General features: G+C 37.8%; 1 protein-coding gene across 6 annotated transcripts in view; it reads left to right on the forward strand.

The window, feature by feature from the left end:
• Hil (Hillarin) overlaps positions 1-20972 on the forward strand; it is a 306146-nt gene that overhangs the window by 176560 nt on the left and 108614 nt on the right. The gene's annotated exons all lie outside the window — the stretch shown is intronic.

The following is a 20972-nucleotide window of genomic DNA, read 5'->3' on the forward strand; positions in this document are numbered from 1 at the left end:
ATTATGATATCCGCTATGACTGGGGATGCCGGGGATCCCATTGGCATTCCTTTCAATTGTGTATATACCGTGTCATTAAATTTGAAGTATCTAGTTTCTTCAATGCAAAATTTAAGTATTTCCATGAAAATTTGTTTGGGTATATTAGTGTGTTCTTTTATAACCGCCCATTTTTCTCGAATTATATCTAATGCTAAATTTGTTGGTATGCTGGGGAACAATGACACCACGTCAAATGAGATGAGTTTTTCATCATCATAAATAAATGTGTTATTAATTCTTTCTTTAAATTCGTATGTGTTCTTTATGTTGTAAGTGGAGTTCGCCGTTACATTTTTTAAAATATTCACGATATATTTGCACAAACCGTATGATGGTGAACCAGTGGCAGAACAAATAGGTCGAAGTGGCGTTCCTTCTTTTTGTATCTTGGGAAGTCCATAAATCCTGGGTGCTAGCGCGGTGGTCGTAGTTAATTTGTATTTTTCAGCTTTTGAGATACACCCGATTTTGAAAAGTTTCTCTACGAGACTGTTATTTTTATTTTGCAACCTTGATATAGGATCCTGTCTTTGAATACGATAAGTAGTCAAGTCATTTAAAATATCACCCATTTTGCTGTTATAGTCATTTATGTCCATAGCTACGGTTTTGTTTCCCCTGTCCGATGTTAAAATTCTAATATTGTCATTTTTGCTTAGAAATTTCTGCGTCTGTTCCACTGTGTCTAATATTGCACGGTCTATTGCACTTTCCTTATTAGTTGTTGTATGATTTTTTATTAAAAGCGTGAGTTTAGTGCGGGCTTCTTCTTGTGTCTCTTTTTCTTTATTGCTCTGTATAAGTTCCTCTCCGTCAGCAATATACTGGAAGAGTACAGAGCCATACATCACGACTAGCGAAGTCAGATTGTTATGATAAAGAAAAAGTAAGAATAGCCCATAAGCCAACCAACACTCTGAAAACCATGTTCAACAAAACTAAGTCAAAAATACCTCAATTAGAAAAAAGTAATGTAATTTATAAAATTCCATGTAACGGCAATAACCAAGAACCTTGCAAAAGTATGTATATTGGCACAACGAAATCAAAGTTAAAAACCAGACTAGCACAACACAAATGCGACGTTAAACAGTGCCATCATTCAAATACACAAAAAACTGCACTTATGGCACACTGTGCAAGTAGCGGCCACTCCCCCAACTTCGAAAAAGTAACAATATTACAACAAGAACAACACTACAACAAACGATTTACACTAGAAATGTTACATATAATTAACACTCCACCAGACATTCGGCTAAACTACAAAACGGATACCGATGGCGTTGCTCACTTGTTTCGTCATTTACTAACGATCAAATAGACAGTGTTAAGCTCCGCGTCAAGTTATAAAGACGTAAAAAGAAATGTATGTACATATATACAAATATTGTTTATGTTTTGACTGTTTTTGGTAATAAGAAAATTGTTTATATCACATTTATACACAGATCCTTGAGAACGGTTATCGCGGAATAACCAAAATATATTGGAATAAATTAGTTAAAAAAACCTGTGGTTTTATTCAACGTAGTTTTATTGACCTCGAGCCAGCTAACGTTCAACATATTTTGTAGTTTGTTGATCGTTATATCGTACAGTTTCACATTACTAGTAGAGCGACATAATTTGTAATTCAGTATCAAACAGGTGGCACAATAAAAAAGAAGAAAATGTCTTTCCCGCAATATTTAGAAACGTTTTTATCAAAATATGGTGACTTAATTGATGATGATCATCGAATATTTTTTTTTATTCTATGATAAATGAATTGAGATCATGTCTATCAGAACTATTTATATATTCATTCAATGGATTACACAAGAAAGATTGTAATTTTGCTGATAATTCATATAAGGAAACACAAGATATATGTAATTGTATTTCGTATTATTACCGATATAAAACATTTAAAAAAATTTATAATTTATATGCTGTCATATTTAAGGAGCCCAGATGGTTGCAATCAGTGTGAAAGCACGTTTTATTAAAATACAAAGCAAAAAACTGCAAAACTGTGCTCCAATAATTGTTTTAGATGTTACACATCAGAATGAATCTATAAAAAGCGGTCCCATCGATATTCGAATAGAGCTAAAATTTCACATCCATGATAAAATGTATGAATATATTCCATTTACAAATGTTGTCAAAAAGATTATTTAGAAAAATAGTAGAAATTTTTTGAAACTACACACACAAGTATATTACGCATTACTAACCACACCAAAGTATGGAGAAAAATATAAATAAAAAATTTTTAAATTTTAAATAAAAATTGTTTGTAAAATTTTTATTAAATTAGCTAATTTCATATCGGTTTTTAATTTTTATCTATATACGTGTGAGTCACATTATACAATGATCATATTATATGTTTGTCTATAGTTTTTCATATCAATTATTTCTATATGTGGTCTTTTAAATGAAGTATCCTGGGCTATAATATTAAAATGAGGTTGATATTGGAAAACAATGTATTTATATACTTACTTTTCTTCTTCTTCTTATTCTCACCCTTTTAAAATAAAAAACACTAAAGTTAAGATTTCTGATTCTATTTTATTTCATTATAAATTTAAATTACTAGCCGATATGTATTTGAACAAAATATATGCTGATTTTAAAGCACAACGAATTTGTCGTTGGTTGATTTTCACATTACAATCAGTATGGAAATGATATTTTCAATATCACCATTACTAAGAATTCGTTCAGTTACAATTTCACGATATTCAAAGCACTTGTACTCAACATTTTTTCCCCGTATCCACTATCATAAGTACAACGAATTGATGGATCAAAATTGTCATATTACAATTTAAAATGTCGATAAAATGCTTGTTTTGCCTCAATGATTCCTCCAATATCAGATTCCTTTTCAATGAACTCTCTACGAAATGCCTCTATAGCTTCATCTATAGTAAAAGTTCTCATAGGCTTCCCTTCCGTTGAAAAATCATCTTTAGACGATGGTGAGATTGTTGTGGAAGGTGAAAATAATGGTATCGTTGACAACACTTCAATTTCTTCTTCGTCATTAGTTAAAAGAGGCTCACTCTGTTTTAGTAATAATAATGAAATATTGATTTATAAAATATCATTACTATTGGGTAATGTTAAATTAAATTGAATACTTTTCGAGTTTTGGTTTATCGGGAGCGCATAACTATCTAGGTTTTCCCAAAATGGTGCTCCGTAGGTAGTTTTGAAAACAAATAATAATAATAATAATGAGATATAAAATTTAAAATTCATTGTGATATATCCATTTGTTTACGTCAATTTAAAATGAGGTTGATATTGGAAAACAATGTATTTATATACTTACTTTTCTTCTTCTTCTTATTCTCACCCTTTTAAAATAAAAAAACACTAAAGTTAAGATTTCTAATCTTATTTTATTTCATTACAAATTTAAATTACTAGCCGATATGTATTTGAACAAAAGATATGCTGATTTTAAAGCACAACGAATTTGTCGTTGGTTGATTTTCACATTACAATCAGTATGGAAATGATATTGACAACGCACAACATCTGGGTGTAAACTATATAATCTAAAGAGATTCATTCCTCACATCCTGCACTCTCCTCTTCAATGTTAAACACCGTCTTTTGGAGGAACTCTGCTATCCATACACTTTTTTCTTGCCCCTTAACATAAAATTTTATGTTCTTCAATGTTGACATCAAATAGTTTTTTATAGATTTAAAACTATCGCTTCCATAGGACCATAATAAATTATGGTGGTGTAACATTAACCAATTAGCTTGTCGTTGATTTTCCTTACTCAGATCCAAAAATTCAAATGGAGCTTTTATGTGGAAACAATGGAATTCTTCTTGTTGAGGACCACAGCTATTTCCTTTACAATAAATCTATTATCGTATGCTTTAAAGCCTTGAAAATCTACTGTGGCAAACATTATGAAAATTAATAAAGAAATATCTTTGTAATGGTAGGCTTTTTATACGTTAAGCACAGACAGGTGAAGTATAGTTGGGGGTAAAATACAATTTTTATATTTCGCTCACACTTATATACTTTAGAAATATGGACCCTTTAAAAATTTGGGGTCCCCCTATTTAAAATCTGAGCTCGATACTCTCCTGCACTGATGAACTTCTAAGCTCTTTTTTTCTTGCAGTCAGAACACAAAACAAATAATTCGAAGCATTTTCTTATAGATCAGCTAGAACGTATGCGTCTAAATGCAGGTACACAAACTTACAAACTAATAAGAAGTTAAACAAAATTTTTGGTCCTCATATTTATTTACGGTTTTGTGAAATTCTCATATATATATATATATATATATATATATATGCATATGCAATGTTGAACAGTTAAGGTTTCTTATCAGCATATTTTGATTTTTTCTCTTGTACAAACATTTCCCAAGCGTAGGTATTAATTCCATTATTTTTTACAAATCTCTTATCATCTAAAAACTTAGCGTTACTTTATTTATTTCTTGTGTATACAATTCATGAGATTTTGATCTAAAAATATACATTGAGTCAAAGAACAATTTCTTTTCGAATAAACATATTTTAAAATCATTTGCAGAAATTTTGAGAGTAACACATTGTTTAACACCCTTAATTTTTTAATCTCTTTTTCTTCTTGAATGATGTGAATAGAATACATTTTTGCTCTCAAACCAATAAATTCCTTCATTGTTAGTACAAAATTGGGAAAATACTAGTATTGGGGGAAGAGATAGGAAAAAATTAGGTACTACGGTCTTAATAGCAAAACCAAATTTCCATAATCTAAGCAAATTTTCTAACAATTTAATAGCGATTCAATTGAAACAAGTGTCAACTCTGTACAATAAGCCGATACATATTGGTGTGGGGGGTGGGGGGATTGGGGAGCAGTCCCTAGATTAGAAATCTATGGGACTCTTTAAAACGGCTCGGGTGAAGTCTAGGACTCATTAGAAATTTAACGATCCTCATTTTTTTTTTACTCAAAAGATGTCCAACTTATATACATTGAGACAAGAAGCCCTTATCTAAATGTATGTATATGGATGGGTGTGTCTGTGTCGGTATGTATTTTGCGGTTTGTTGAAATACATATATATATATATATATATATAATTTATATGCTGTCATGTTTACGGCAAAGCTCTGCTAAAGGTAAAAAGCTCTAAGCTTTTTCTTATACACCACTAAGATTTTTCTTATGCGCCACCTAGCGGAAGTTAGCCAGAGGTGAGATCAGCCAGAGTTGAGTTCAGCCAGAACACAAACCGGAAGAACGGATGCGACACCTAGCGGTGTATAGATTGGTCAGTGGTGAGATTATCCAGAGGTGAGAACAGCCAGAGATTTGAACAGCCAGAGGTGAGAACAGTCAGAGGTGAGAACAGCCATAGGTGAGAACAGTCAGACGTGAGAACAGCCAAGATGAGAACAGTCAGACGTGAGAACAGCCAGAGGTGAGAACACAAACCGGAAGGACGAATGCGACACCTAGCGGTGTATAGATCGGTCTGTGGTGAGTTTAGCCAGGATACAAACCTATTTCCTTGCACCATTTTTCCCATACAAAATTGGGCTAGAACCGGCATTTCCATAATACTAGCAAGTTCGATCATTGAACACGATATTGTTGCCGAATGTAATCGAACGTTGTTGTGTTCGATTTTTGCTGTTCTCTGGTTTGTATGACATGTATATCAAATGGAAGGTATTGAAGAGTATTTTAAGAGGGAGTAGGCCATAATTCTATGGGTGGACGCCATTTAGTGATATCGCCATAAAGGTGGACCAGGGGTGACTCTAGAACTTGTTTGTACGATATGAGTATCAAATGAAAAGTGTTAATGAGTATTTTAAAAGGGAGTGGGCCTTAGTTCTATAGGTGGACGCCTTTTCGAGCTATCGCCATAGAGGTGGGCCAGGGGTGATTCTGTAATGTGCTTGTACGATATGGGTATCAAAGGTTTTCGAGATATTGACCAAAATGTGGACCAGGGTGACCCAGAACATCATCTGTCGGGTACCGCTAATTTTTTTATATATGTAATACCACGAACAGTATTCCTGCCAAGATTCCAAGGGCTTTTGATTTCGCCCTGCAGAACTTCATTTTCTTCTACTTAATATGGTAGGTGTCACACCACTTTTGCAAAGTTTTTTTCTAAAGTTATATTTTGCGTCAATAAACCAATCCAATTACCATTTTAATCCCTTTGCTCGTATTTGGTATAGAATTATGGCATTTTTTTTTCATTTTTCGTAACTTTTGATATCGAAAAAGTGGGCGCTTACATAGCCAGATTTCGGCCATTTTTTGCACCAATACAAAGTGAGTTCAGATAAGTACGTGAACTGAGTTTAGTAAAGGTACATCGATTTTTGCTCAAGTTCTCGTGTTAACGGCCGAGCGGAAGGACAGACGGTCGACTGTGTATAAAAACTGGGCGTGGCTTCAACCGTTTTCGCCCTTTTTCACAGAAAACAGTTATCGTCCTATAATCTAAGCCCCTACCGAATTTCACAAAGATTGGTAATTTTTTATTCGACTTATGGCATTAAAAGTATCCTAGACAAATTAAATGAAAAAGAGCGGAGCCACGCCTATTTTGAAATTTTCTTTTATTTTTGTATTTTATTGCACCATATCATTACTGGCGTCGAATGTTTACATAATTTACTTATATACTGTAAAGTTATTACATTTTTTGTTAAAATTTGCTTCAAAACAAAATTTTTTTTTAAGTGGACGTGGTCGTTCTCCGATTTTGCTAATTTTTATTAAGCATACATACAGTAATAGGAGTAACGTTTCTGTCAAATTTCATCATGATATCTTCAACGACTGCCAAATTACAGCTTGCAAAACTTTTAAATTACCTTTAAAGTTTTACTAATTTTCTATTCTGCGTCATAAGTTACACTCACCTACCAAGTTTCATCGCTTTATTCGTCTTTGGTAATGAATTATCGCACTTTTTCGTTTTTTAGAAATTTTCGATATCGAAAAAGTGGGCGTGTTTATAGTCCGATATCGTTCATTTTAAATAGCGATCTGAGATGAGTGCCCAGGAACCTACATAACGAATTTCATCAAGATAACTCAAAATTTACTCAAGTTATCGTGTTAACGGACAGACAGGCGGACGGACAGACGGACGGACGGACGTACATGGCTCAATCAAATTTTTTTTCGATACTGATGATTTTGATATGTGTATGTCTATATCTATCTCGATTCCTTTATACCTGTACAACCAACCGTTATCCAATCAAAGTTAATATGCTCTGTGAGCTCTGCTCAACTGAGTATAAAAACAGAAAACAGAATTAGACTGAGAATGGAACCCTGTGGCACCCCCGAATCAAGGCGTTTCATCTCCGAGCAACTAGTTCCAATCATTACTTTCTTCAAGCGACCCCTAAGATAATTTTCAAGCAATCTTACGGAACTGTCAGAGAATCCGTAGTATTTACTTAATTTTAGTAAAAAATAGAGTGAACCACTGTGTCGAAAGCTTTGGAAAAATCCAAAAGCGCCAGCACAGTTAATTCACCTCTGTCATAGGCTGGGCGGGTATCTTCGATAATTTTGAGCATGGTAGTATTACAACTATGGAAGGCTCTGTAACCGGACTGAAATTCGCTCAAGAGCCTTTTTGTATTAATATGTATGTATAATTCCATAATTTGGGCAGCCGCTAATTTCTCCCAGACTTTTACAAGACTGGCAATATACTTATGGGACGATAATCCGTTGAGACAGCAGCCGACGGTTTTTTGGCAGGAATGACTTTTACTATTTTCCAAGCATCGGTAAAGGTTGACGTCGTAATTGAAAAATTAATTATGTGAGTCAGAGTTGGCATTATGTATTGCATTATCAGTTTCGAAAGTCTAAGACTAACACCATCCTCAACAACTGCATTCGATTTCGCAATCATACTTCTCGTGACACCAACCTCTGTTACTGCATTGATCTGAAATACATTTTCTATGAAGTAAGTTTTCATCAATCTTAAAGTTTCCGTAATTCTTTGTCGCATTCTGAATTAATTTTTGCCCCAATACCTAGGGACCTTAAATTTTTCCACATATTTTTAACTGGCAAATCAGTATCAAACTGTGTTTTGTGAAATTCTCTTTTAGAATTCTTAAGTAGCAATGTAGCAATATATCTTGCTTGGCAATAAACTTCCAGGCTGTTTCCGTAGGATCTCGCTTCCAACGACTATATAAGCGTTCACGATTCAGCTTATAGGTTATACACTATGACCAATAGAAGTGCGTGTCTCCGCTATTAAGCATAACCCGTTTTGTAGCAAGTTATTTTACCACTGCCACGAATCTTCAATAGTTGCCGCTAGATGGGTCTTCTAAACATTACCTAAGTGATGATAAGCGTTTTTTTTCTACTTGCAAAATTTCGTTGAAAACCTGAGTGGGAAGGGGGGAGGTTCAACGCGCCCTATGAGCAGTTACTTTTGAAGAATTTTTATTCACGTCTCGACTCAATCACGCCAGAACGGCTAAATGGATTTAGCTGAATGGCACGCATATAAGCGATAGTCTGGAAAGATCCACTGGATATATTTTTTGAAAACCTGCGGTCCTACAGACCTTGGGGAAAAGTTAATTATTTTTAACTGTTTTAACATGACATTGGCCATGGATATTGAGTCCAAAGGCCATAGAAGTAATCATATAACCATTTTGGAAAAGTTTACAGGGACAACGCCCGCCCTCTCTCTTTAACAGTAACTTTAAAACGTTATAAGTAACTCTTTTTGTGAGTATGTGTTTGTCCCAGACCATATATTTCGTTTCTTCGTCATATAGATAGAGTTCTAGACAGATGATCAGGTGCGCCGTCTCTTTCCCCAATCCTTACCCCTAACCACTATTATTGGAGAAGTCAAGAGTGACAATATTCTCATAAACACTAGAAGCTTTCTAGGATCTATGCGACTTGCTGATTCTAGATCTGGCAGCTGTATCACTCCTCATAGCTAGAGTCTTAGCCTGGCAAGCGCAAGTGTCATATAAGAGCCTACTGTTGTCCCTGCATCCAGGTTCCCGCTATTTGCTCTGAGTGTCTATTTAATCGCCACTGCTTCGCCTGCGCATTTCTCTGCGCTCCCTCTCAGCGTTCATCCGGCATGCCATGACTATAAATGCCATTTTGCTCACTGCAGTCCAACATTCCTTCCTGTTGCACATTTGTGATGCTAAATTTCTCATTTCATAAGTGCTCCATTAACTTTGGTAATTTTCTCTCCCACCGCTCTGAAGTGCTCTTTAAAAGTTAACTTGGAGTCAACGTGCACTCCTAAGTATTTTAGAGAATCTTTTATTCTTCCCACGGCGTCATTACATAATGCTTGAAGCAGGTCCAGTTTTTTGGCCACTACTACCATCGTTTCCTCCTTCAACCAGCACTTCCTACATATGCTATTACTGACCAAGCCTATAAGGCATGCGACGCCAGAAGGCAGTGTCCAGTCAGAATACCCAACATGAGTCTACATTCTTTTTTTTTATGATAGCTCTAACTTTGTTAGTCTACAGTTCTAAGCCCTACACATGATCTTCGACACTTTAAGCCTCAGCGCTTGGGTTCACGATTTTTCCGCTTAGTCGATTATGTGGAACTCTCGCCTTTTCTTAATATCACCCAATCTAATTGGGACGTCTAAGGAGAAAGTTTCAAGGGATGTGCCACTCTTAGCTAGTTCATCCGCTTTTTCATTCCCATAAGCCCTGGAACCCAATCCCTATCCCGATTCTTTCCGGGAGTGCTTACACTGTAACACACTTTTACATGCTGTGCTTTGTGAGATTATTGTCTGAATTGTTGCTTGACTGTCAACATAAAAGTTGACTCGGCTGCAGTTTAACTTTTTACTTCTAGTGTTTCTGCTCTGTGGCTACGGCTACTACCTCCGCCTAGAAAACGCTACAGAGATCTTACAGCTTTTAGGGTCTGTTTATTTCCGCATCAGCAGAGTATACTGCAGACCCTACTACTTGCACTACTTTGGAATCAGCGATGTACAAGTGTATCGCATCGTCCTTGTTTTGGGCATCCTCTAAGGGCCCCTTCGAAGAGCAGATACGAAATCAAGTAATATGTTCGTACTGTAATTGATGACGTTATACCACTATGGCCTTATGGTCTGCGCCCAAGCACCGAGCCTCGTTGCAGTTGTTAACGCTATGTTCTTTGTCACCAGGTCTACAGAGGAATGTGCAGAATGCCACACAGTGCAGCCGGCGGGGTTGTTTTCAGACTCCCGTAATGCTAAGTATTGATAGCCTGCATACCCCGCCCTGCAGCGTGCCCATGACCCGTCATTTGGTGGCGTCATACAACCCCCGTTGTGACGAAATCTTGCTGCAATTTAACATGCAGCCGAACCGTCTGATTTTGGCTGGATGTACTTCAATGTAGGTAAGGCTATCCATGATCGCCCATTTATAGACATTGTTGAAGGCTCCGCCAATGTCTAAAAAACTCCTCAGGCATACTCGTTTATTCTATGGCTTTCTCTATGTATATAACCACCCTATGCAGTGCCGTATCTACCGATTTGCTTTTGGTGTATGCATGATGTGTTGTGGAGAGCAGTTTTCCATTCATGTTAGACTGTATGTACATATCTATCAGCCTCTGAAAAGTTTTGAGTAGAAATAACGCTAAGCTAATGAGTCTGTAGTCTTTGGGATACATAAGCATTCGATGTCCGCACTTTTCGCAGATTTTGCTTTCTACATGTTTCTGGATGTTCGTCTAGTTCGTAGACCTAGGGCTTCTAAAGGTTCCTCCCTCCTTTACCCGCTTTAGGGAGATGATGAGGCTATTATACGCATGGGCGGAGAAGGATGGTCTAGCAAGGACCATCCAATTATACCTTGATATATCACGTTCAGAGCTCAATGTAATATCAAGAGCCTTGCTTGCTAGATGTTGGATCAAAATATGTAGCGACACTTCCCCTGTTGGTTTTCTGCAAATTTGTTTGCAATATGTAATAAAATAGAGACTCGCCTATATCATTCGTATCTCCTCCCCACAACGAATTGTTGCGCGAATTTGCATCCGCGCCTATGACCAACCACCATTTGTGCCCTTCCTCTTGCACTCCCCCTGTGGTGCCTCCGCAGTATGGGCCATCTAGCAGGGCGTTGTTGTCGCATTAACGACAAAGACACTTCCCGTAGGTTTTAGGGAGTGTTATCGTTATCGATGTTGATAGTCCTTTGCCGGATATTGATCCGGTACGTTCCGGTACAAAGCATCATTAAAGTACTAGCCCGACCATCTCGGGAACGATTAATATGGCCACATTAAACCTTCTAGGACATACCGCCCCCATCCCCTAGTTCCATAAGGAACTTGGGGTCGCCAGAGCCTCGCTTGCTAAATATGTGTATGATATATTCATATTTAAACAGGATTCCCCTCGCGTATGTGAGGTTGACAATTGGGTTGCGGAAGTTTTGAAGCTATAAAGCTTTGTATTGCACTAATCAACCCCTTGAATCCCAAGATGCCAGAAATCTTTCCTTCCAATGAGAGACATGGCTCCTCGATCAGCGCCACGTCAAACGAACCCTCATCAAGGACTAGGAAGAGTTCAATCGACGCCATTTTAGAGGTTTTTCTGTAAGACTAGCAGCACCATTGGGCTGTTTGTCCATCTACAACACCTTCGTCATGACGTCTACGTATCCCTCTTACCTTTTGGGTTTAAGGCTTTCGAAGTCCTCTTCAGCCTCTCCAGTTTCTTGCATAATACGATTGTTATCCTCTGGACTTCTTTTCTCGAGGCACAACTGCTGTGTTGGATGTTCCTCTGTGAGACTCGCAGCACCATTTAGCTGTTTAACTTCCTCTAACATCTTCGTGGTGACATCCGCGCCCTGTACCTACCCTCCACGACGTCAAACCCCGCGATCGCGTTGATTAAACATGAAAACTGCAGCAAATATTTTTGAATGGCTTGAAATAAAAAAACGTGCATATACATATGTATATAAATGTATGTACATACATAGTTATGTATATTCACAGACTTGGTACAGCACGCTGTAAAAAAATATTTACCTATGTGCAATGTTCTACCACGGCTCACTCAAGCACAAAATTATAATTAACTAAGTTAACAATGCGAATCAGGAAATAAAGCCGATAGACCAGGGGTCACTTTGCATGTTCGGGTCTGCTCAAATGTTTTTTAGTTAATGGCCGGTAGTCATAGTCAAATTAAAATAGAGTTTTATTGGTTTAAACATGATTTAAGATTTAGCTTCATTTTAAGACCTAGTTTACATACATATGTATAACGAGATTATCTTCATTTTCATACTTAACTCCTAATCGTTCATTATATAACTAGATATGTGGTAATTATGATCAAATTTTAGAGATGTGGTTTGTTTTTTTCATAGAAAAATTTACACCTCTGATAGGCAGCACAAAATAAAAGAGAACCGTGAAAATTTTACAGAAAATAATTGTTTACTATATGGTTTGGCAGCTTAAATTGAGGTTACGTAGGGAATTGTGTGGAAAGCTGCCTATACACGAGCACACTTGGTCTACACACCCCGTCGCGTATTGAGATCTATACACAACCCTGCAAAAATTGTTGGATTACGTGTTCCATTTTCTTCATGTTGGAGTACTCTAACAATACTCCTTTGCAATGCGTTTACAGGCCACCATCAGCCGATCATTGCTCATTTTGATCACGACACGATGACGATCGAACAGAGTTGCCAAAAGTAAAGTATTGCATACAAACAACTGATTATAAAATTTTACTATGGCAACTCTGATAAAATGCAACCGCGCACTGGTTTTATGTATACATACTATAGTATAGAGAAATATTAGTTTCTTTATTCACGCAAATGCTAAATAACATAAGAATATTCGTAGTAAAAAATATAAAAGTTGTATTGCCCCTCTTCATTTACTTTCATTTTAAATTAAATTCACTCCGATAATTCTTTCCGACACAATTACTTTTTAGTACTTTGGCATATGATCCTCTGTGGGTGCTCCATGGAGTACTACAGTGAAAGTACTTTGGAAAGTACTCTCACGTATGTACTCTATGGAATACTCACAAACAAAGCGACAGTGGGATCACCTACTCCTCTCTTAGGACATCGCAATGTTAATTGGAGCACATTTTTTGTATGAGTACAGATTAGTTTTGGAACACTCCTATACTCCCAAAGGAGTATTCCTTACATTATTTATGGAGTACTCGCGTTTTTTGAAGGGTATTAAAACACGTAGTACAGACATCAGTTGCAGTGATCGCTGACCGAGTGAACCATTGTGAATGATAACTAAGTGTGATATCTTATCTGTCAACTGCCTGACAGGATATGGCTACTTTTTCGCATTTTGACAGGCTGTTCAATATGGCGGCGCATATCTTCAGCGGGTGATAGAAAGAGATGCAGAATGAGATAGCGATAGTCAATTACAAATCAGGTGATCCAAACATTTTGGAATTTTGACGTCTATGCAGAAGATATCACACTTAGTTATCATTCACAATAGAGTGAACATCATGTCATCGAAAAACGAAGAAATAATAGCGCTAATTGCAATTTCTGTTTGCGTTGAAAATGAAAATAAAATTAGAGCGAGGAAACGAAAACAACGCTTTTGGAGTGAAAATTTTTACATAGAGGGAGCAAAATATTCACACGTTCCACTCCTTAAAGAACTTGAAACAAAATCTGAAAAAAAATTTAAAAATTTTGTACGGATGAATAATGAAAGTTATCAAGAACTTCTATCGATGGTAGAGCCTTTAATAAAAAAGGACACATTCATGAGAGGAGCGATTACGCCCCATGCGCGGCTTTCAGCTACTCTAAGATTTTTGTCATCAGGTGAAAGCTTCGAGGATTTAAAATTTTTGACAGCAATATCCCCACATGCCATTAATTCGTTTTTTGGCGATGTCAATTGTGGCTTGCGGGTCAATTTCTTTATATTTTTCTAAAAGCTTCTGCCAACTTTGAGCACGCTTCATTTTGTTTTTAGAGTTATCTGCACACTCGCCTATCCACGGTACGACGGTTTGTACAACTTTGGTGGCAGCACGGAGACAGCTGATTTTTAATTTTTTAATATGATTTGGTACATCAACTTTCAGCGCAGTACGATTTTGACATTAGTCCATCGATTTACAAAAACAAAGTACATGGAGGTTTTATTTAAGTTGTCACCGTGCTGTCACCTTGTATGAGTGGTATGAAGAACCTTGATGGAATTAGAAAAGGTAGCGCATTGCGCATGTAAACTTTAGTTCAGCTGTTTTTTATGGGCACTATTTACGGTATTTTCCTTTAGCTCTTGTTTTTTCTCTCTTTCTTTCATTTTCCTTTAGCTCTTGTTTTTTTCTCTCTTTCTTTCATTTTCCTTTAGCTCTTGTTTTTTTCTCTCTTTCTTTCATTTGCTGAAGCAGTCAAGTGTGACATAGATGCGCAGAACGAAGCAATTTTGAACTCGTGAATGCACAATCCTCTGTGTGTGATTTGTGTGAAGAACAGCAGGACGAACCTCTGTTCGCTGCCACAATATACCTTCAACCTTTGTATCAATATTGCAGATAAAATTAAAAAGTATAACTAAATAATTAAATATAACCAAAAATTTTCTTTTAATTACTGCAAATAAGGTGATCTAAATGCTATGTATGTATATTTTCCAAAATTAGGAAAGTTTATGTCTGTTTAAATATTTATGTAGCTTGAATTTTCTAGAAGATTTTCGTAATAGGGCCATTAGTGATGTTTGTGTGTGTGTGATAATTTTAAAAGATCAGCTGTCATAAAATGTATATTTGATACATGTTTACAAATCCGACGACGAGAATGTGAAAAAGTTTTGCAGAAAACAAATTTTTTGGGGAATTTTGTATGAAAAATGAAGCAATCAAAATTTCATACTTTTGTAATACAAGTAAATACTGGAAAATAGAGCTACCGAAAAAGTAAGGTTATGTTGTTGAAATCTCCTTTATTATTACATCATTGAATATTTATTTTATCTTTTTTAACTATCAAAAATTTTCTTTTTGATTGATTCAAAAATTTTCATAAGCAAAATAAAACTTGATTATTAACATACATATATGTAATACTCCTATATTGCTTCAAAAAGCTAGGTACATACCCAAACATCAGAGTGCCGATATATTTCTGTTTAAACGTTTTTGTTTTTGTGTTCAATAATCGAATGTACTTACATCTTAATTTTTTCTTGTCACACTTATGCTGCTACAATCACAAAACTTTTATAGGCTGTCTTGTTTTGATTTCGAATTCAAAACACATTGCGAGCATTTTCTATTAGCAATATAGGAGTATTACATATATGATTATTAAATATTTAAAAATTACAAATACAAAAAAATTAAGTAGAATAACAATTAACTAACACTATATTTTCGGGAGTAAATGTTAAATATACATACTATAAATTGTTAGATATACTATATTTTTGTAAACTATTTTTTAGTTGTTTTATGTTGAAAGTTATTTCAAAATGAAAATGTTGTGAGATATTTAAAAAATTTAAAGATATGAAAATTCTTTACTTAAATAGCTAGCTTCTTCCTTTGCCGCATCTGACTTGTCATCACGCACAAAACCCTTAAGGGAGACCAGCCCAAACCTGAAGAACCCATTAAGCCTCTTTGTGGCTTGCAGTGGGGTTTGATGGATTGCGATCAATAGGTCGTTGCCTGCCTTCGTTTTGGAGGGGGTCATCGAGACCACCTGCCATTGGTTTTCCCTTAGCTTCTTGTTCTGCTTGCCTAGTAGTCTCAGTATGGATTCCATTGCCATTACTGGAGGTGGCATCCACACTGAGACCACCGGACGAAGCTGTAAGCTGGGGCGAGGGATCAACTCCAACTGTGCTCCCCACCACAGAGCGCCCAAGCCGCGGACCGCCTTCGGTAAGAAATCCAGATATTTCTTGTTGCAGCAGCCGACGACCTTGATGCTCTCCTGTCAGCCCACTCCGTCGAAGGATATTTCCTCGCTGTCGGCTTCGAGCATCATTTCCATGAGTTTTCCCTCTACAAGCAACCATCATTCTGGCGTTATCTTCCCGTCAGGGTCAACTTTGTCGATGATGGCTATTTGTAGACCTGAGGGGCAGTCGAAGGTAATGTGAGGTCTCCGCTTTTTCGACCCTTCTCCGATCCCTCATCGGACCTAATTATTTTCCGGCGTTGTGCGACCGTCGATCCAGGCGTGGTTACTTGGTTAACGCCCTTGCCCTGATCGCCTGGCCCTACTTTCCGATCGTCATCAGCGTTAGTTGCCTTGTACTTTGCTACTACCTTAATATGTTTCTTATTAAGACCCTTTTTTCACAGAGAGAGTGGCAGGATCTTTCCTCTGAATCTTCCGAAGGTAGTAGGAAGAGTTTTTGTAGCCCTTCAGGGCTTTCTGCTCTCTTTTTACATTCTACTCTAAGCTTTTGACATCTGGGCTTTGTCATTCAGCAGAACGCTCTCAGCCTCGGAGTCTATTTCATCGTCGTCGTTCACCAGTGATGATAACTCATCCTCAGTAGCACTGGCAATGTTTAGACACCTCGCCCGCTCTACAGACTGAGAAGTCCGTCACCATCTACGCCGTTACTGGGGATCCGACCCCGTACACCGTAACTGTTCCTGCTTCTTTTCCGTTCATACTCGACGAACCGAATTCGCCATTACCCTTGGCGTTTCTTTCAAGTCTACCACTCCTTCTAAAAGACTCGGAATCGACCGACCCTAACTTTGGAAAACAGATGGCGTTGTGTGCCATCCCTAACATGGGAACAGACGCACACGTGCCGTTAAGGCTGTGTGTGTCAGGTGCCGCCTCTAACATTAGGAAGCAGACGCAAAAGGGCAAATCGGCCGCATACCCATAGCCGTTAAGGCAAAAACAGCAGTTCTTGGTTACCGCTCGAGGGAGCTCGAACCATACTACAGGTGGAGGAGACCGCAGTCTCTCTTTTGTATTTTAACGAATTTAGTGCAATTCCTCTTATCTGCAACCTTCTACCAACGTTCGCATCACTAAACTGTTGAATAAATAACTCCACTATTCAATGATGCAAAATGGCCTTTATTAAAGTACTTCACAATAACACTTATACTTCGCAACTGATAGCTTGCTTAAATCAAACTGATTGTCGTGCCTCAACTGTTGCTGCTTTTTATACTGTTTGGTTTCCTCGTTGACATATTTCTAGGCGCTTTTATTTGTAGAATTTACTAGTTAGTTATCAGCTGTAAATTTCTCAGCTATAACTGCAGATGCACGATTTTATAGAGTGATACTTGCACAAATTATTGCATACTTTTGGGGTATCTCAGATATATGCATGTGAGTTACTCTCCGCTGCTCGTATGGACATATGGGTAGACATAATAATTGATTTGTTGGTGTGCATACGAGTCACTGCTTAGTATCGGCTTAGAGATGATAGTATCCCTTAGTGTTGCTTCACACTGCCCTCCACCTAAGTCTGATCGTCCCGATCAGACAAATTTCCCGATCTAAACGCCGCCAGCATCTCCAAATGAGCCACTCTTCTATTTCATGGTTTCCCAATTGTTTGTATGCAGTAGATGACATCACTGATCCTCTTCACAACTCTGCACGTGCCTTCCCAACTGCACCAAAATTTGGATGGAACACCTTTCCGCCAGTGAGGGTTGTATAACAGTACCCAATCTCCTTCCAAGAAACCTTCCGAATTATAGTCCTCATAGTACCTGCGTTTAATCCTACTACTTATTACCCTGGGCTGTTCCCTCACACTCTGTTCTTTGGCCAATGAACTACTTCGCAGAGCTTGCGCTGGACGGATTGGCTTCACATAATCAGTATCGTTCCGACGTTTCCCAACAGTAGTGCGCCCTGGCTTGAAACCATCCTTCCATTTTTTCTAGGAAATTATTTCGTTCGTTTTAGTGCGTCCATTAGTGGTTTTCAATGCCAGTGTTTCTCTCGCAGGTACCTTCGGTTTTGATTTGTTTGGCCCATTCGTTCCATCAACCTTTGCCCTATCTACTTTCCTTGACTTTTGTGGTCTCTGTCGAATCTCCTCCACCAGCACTCGCTTACTGCTGAACTTTTCTCCAAACTAAAGTTAAGTGGCACATCCTCGTTTTTATAGCGCATACTCTTTCTCCGCATATCGATCCTGATGTCATGGTCAACTAAGAAGTCCACTCCCAATATGACTTCATCAACGATCTCCGCCACAACGAATTTGTGTAGAACCATGGCCTTCCCAATTAAGACTTCACAGATCACTTCTCCCAGGACTTGGTTATACTCGCCAGTGACCGTACACAACCATGCTCCAGGTAATGGCTTTACTCTCATGTTGACCAAATCAGATCGAATCAAGGAATGAGATGCGCCCGTATCTACAGTCGGTACACATTCTTTGCCATCCATATTCCCTCTGATGGTAAGACTGCTTGATTTCCTTCCAATTCGTGACACAGATATCACCGGACATTCAATAGCTGGGGCAAGTTTTCGTTCTTTACATCTGACTCGCACTTGCGTATCTCCTCCAACTTTACGATTACGACCAGCCACATTGTTGGAACTATTAATACCGGTGCTGCAATGACGTGCAATGTGGCCATTTTTCTGTTGTGATCCTTTGAAAGCTTCCAAAATTGCGTCTACCCACTCTGGTCTTTCTACTTCCACACGATGAGCTTTGTATGCTGGTTTACTCAATAGTGAGGCAATTTCCTGAGTCAATGCATGTGATACCGTTTCAGCAAATGTCAGCTTTGGGTTTGCGTATGTAGCTCGCTTCGTTTCCACGTCCCGTATGCCATGTATAAAACTCTGGATTTTTACCTATCGGTGTATTCCACGGGTGCGTCCGCATTTGCGAGATGAGCCAATCTTTCAACATCCGAGGCAAACTCCTGCAAAGTCTCATTCGCTCTTTGGTGACGGTTTTGCAACTCAATTTGGTATATCTGTTTTCTATGTTCGCTTCCATAACATCTATCGACAGCGGCCATCAATGCTTCATAGTTGTTCCGCTCTCCTTCGGGAATCGTCTGTAGGATTTGGGCTGTTGGCCCCTTCAATGCTACGAATAGAGCTGCAACTTTCTCTTCAGCATTCCAGTTGTTCACTGCTGCGGTCTTCTCAAACTGTAGCTTAAAGACCTGGAAAGGAACAGAACCGTCAAAGGATGGTGTTTTTACCTATGGATTGCTTGCTGAAACAGCTGGGCGATTTAATTGCAACTCCTGTATACGACGTCTCAAAGCATCCACCTCGGCTTAGATTTTTTCCTCAAACTGCGTTATTTTCTCGTCCAAACGCGCTTCGAGTTTTGATGATATACGCGCCTCTTGCGCTTCGAGTTGTACTGTTATGCGTGCCTCTTGTTCTTTCAGTTGTGTTTCCATCTTTGATGTTATACGTGTCTCCTGTGATTCCAGTTGGGATGCTATACTTGTCTTTTATTCTTCCAGTTCAGATGACATTTGCGACGACATTTCTGAAATGCCTGCCTCCTGTGCTTCCATGTTGGATGATAACGTGTCTCCTGCGATTCCAGTTGGGATGCTATTTGCGACGACATTAATGTTACTGTCGATGTTTGTGCAGATATTGCAGCCAATATAATGTTCAAGTCTGTGGTGGTAACTGTCTGCGGTGTTTCATTTTTTTCCTAAAATTTTGTTGTCTCATCGCCATCAAGATGAAAGACATACTCTTCCACGTTAATTCCTTCTAATTCCATTGCCTCTCGCAGTTGTGCCTGAAGTTCGAGTTTGTTGGCGGGTGTATTCAATCCACGGCTCTCCAACTCCTTCTTCAGTTGCTGGATCTTCAATTCACCTCACTTTGCCATGTCCTTGTTGTGCCCAAAATCTTCCGGAATTTATTCAACAATTCCTCTTCTGACACCAATTGTAAAGAATTTAGTGCAATTCCTCTTATCTGCAACCTTCTACCAACGTTCGAATCACTAAACTGTTGAATAATAACTCCACTATTCAATAATGCAAAATGGCCTTTATTAAAGTACTTCACAATAACACTTATACTTCGCAACTGATAGCTTGCTTAAATCAAACTGATTGTCGTGCCTCAACTGTTGCTGCTTGTTATACTGTTTGGTTTCCTCGTTGACATATTTCTAGGCGCTTCTATTTCTAGAAATAGATCCACGATTTTAAAGTTTCTCTCAGCCCATGCGCGTGAATATGTGAGTGATACTTGCGCAAATGATTGCATACTTTTGGGAGTATCTCAGATATATGCATGTGTTTGTGCGTTACTCTCCGCTGCTCGTATGGACATATGGACAGACATAATGATTGATTTGTTGATGTGCATATGAGTCACTGCTTAGTATCGGATTAGAGATGATAGTATCCCTTAGTGTTGCTAATATTCGTCACAGTATATTCAGTACCTCACGGGAGCATCATAAGCCCCCGCACCGCGACAAGGTGCTACCATAGCGGAGGTTAATTTAATAAATCGAAAAGTTATTTATTACAAATCGATAATTTGTCGATAACAAATCAAAAACGACGCGATAACAAATTGGAACCACTTCGATAATAAATCGATAACCTTTTTAAAACATATCAATAACTTTTCGATGTTAAACCAATAATTTTACATAACTTTTTGGTAACACATCGATAGATAATCGATAACTTTGCGATAACTAGTCGATGAAATAATTACTTAGTCATTGATAACATTGGCTATCATAGCAATTTCTGACACAATATTTGAACCTTTAAAACTTGTTTACAAGAAACAAAGTAATCACACAGGTACAACAGACAAACACAGAACAACAAATAAACACAAAACAATAAACGCACCAAAGC

Source organism: Eurosta solidaginis, chromosome 3 (genome assembly GCF_040869045.1).
Source record: "Eurosta solidaginis isolate ZX-2024a chromosome 3, ASM4086904v1, whole genome shotgun sequence".
In the NCBI taxonomy this organism is placed as follows: Eukaryota; Metazoa; Arthropoda; class Insecta; order Diptera; family Tephritidae; genus Eurosta; species Eurosta solidaginis.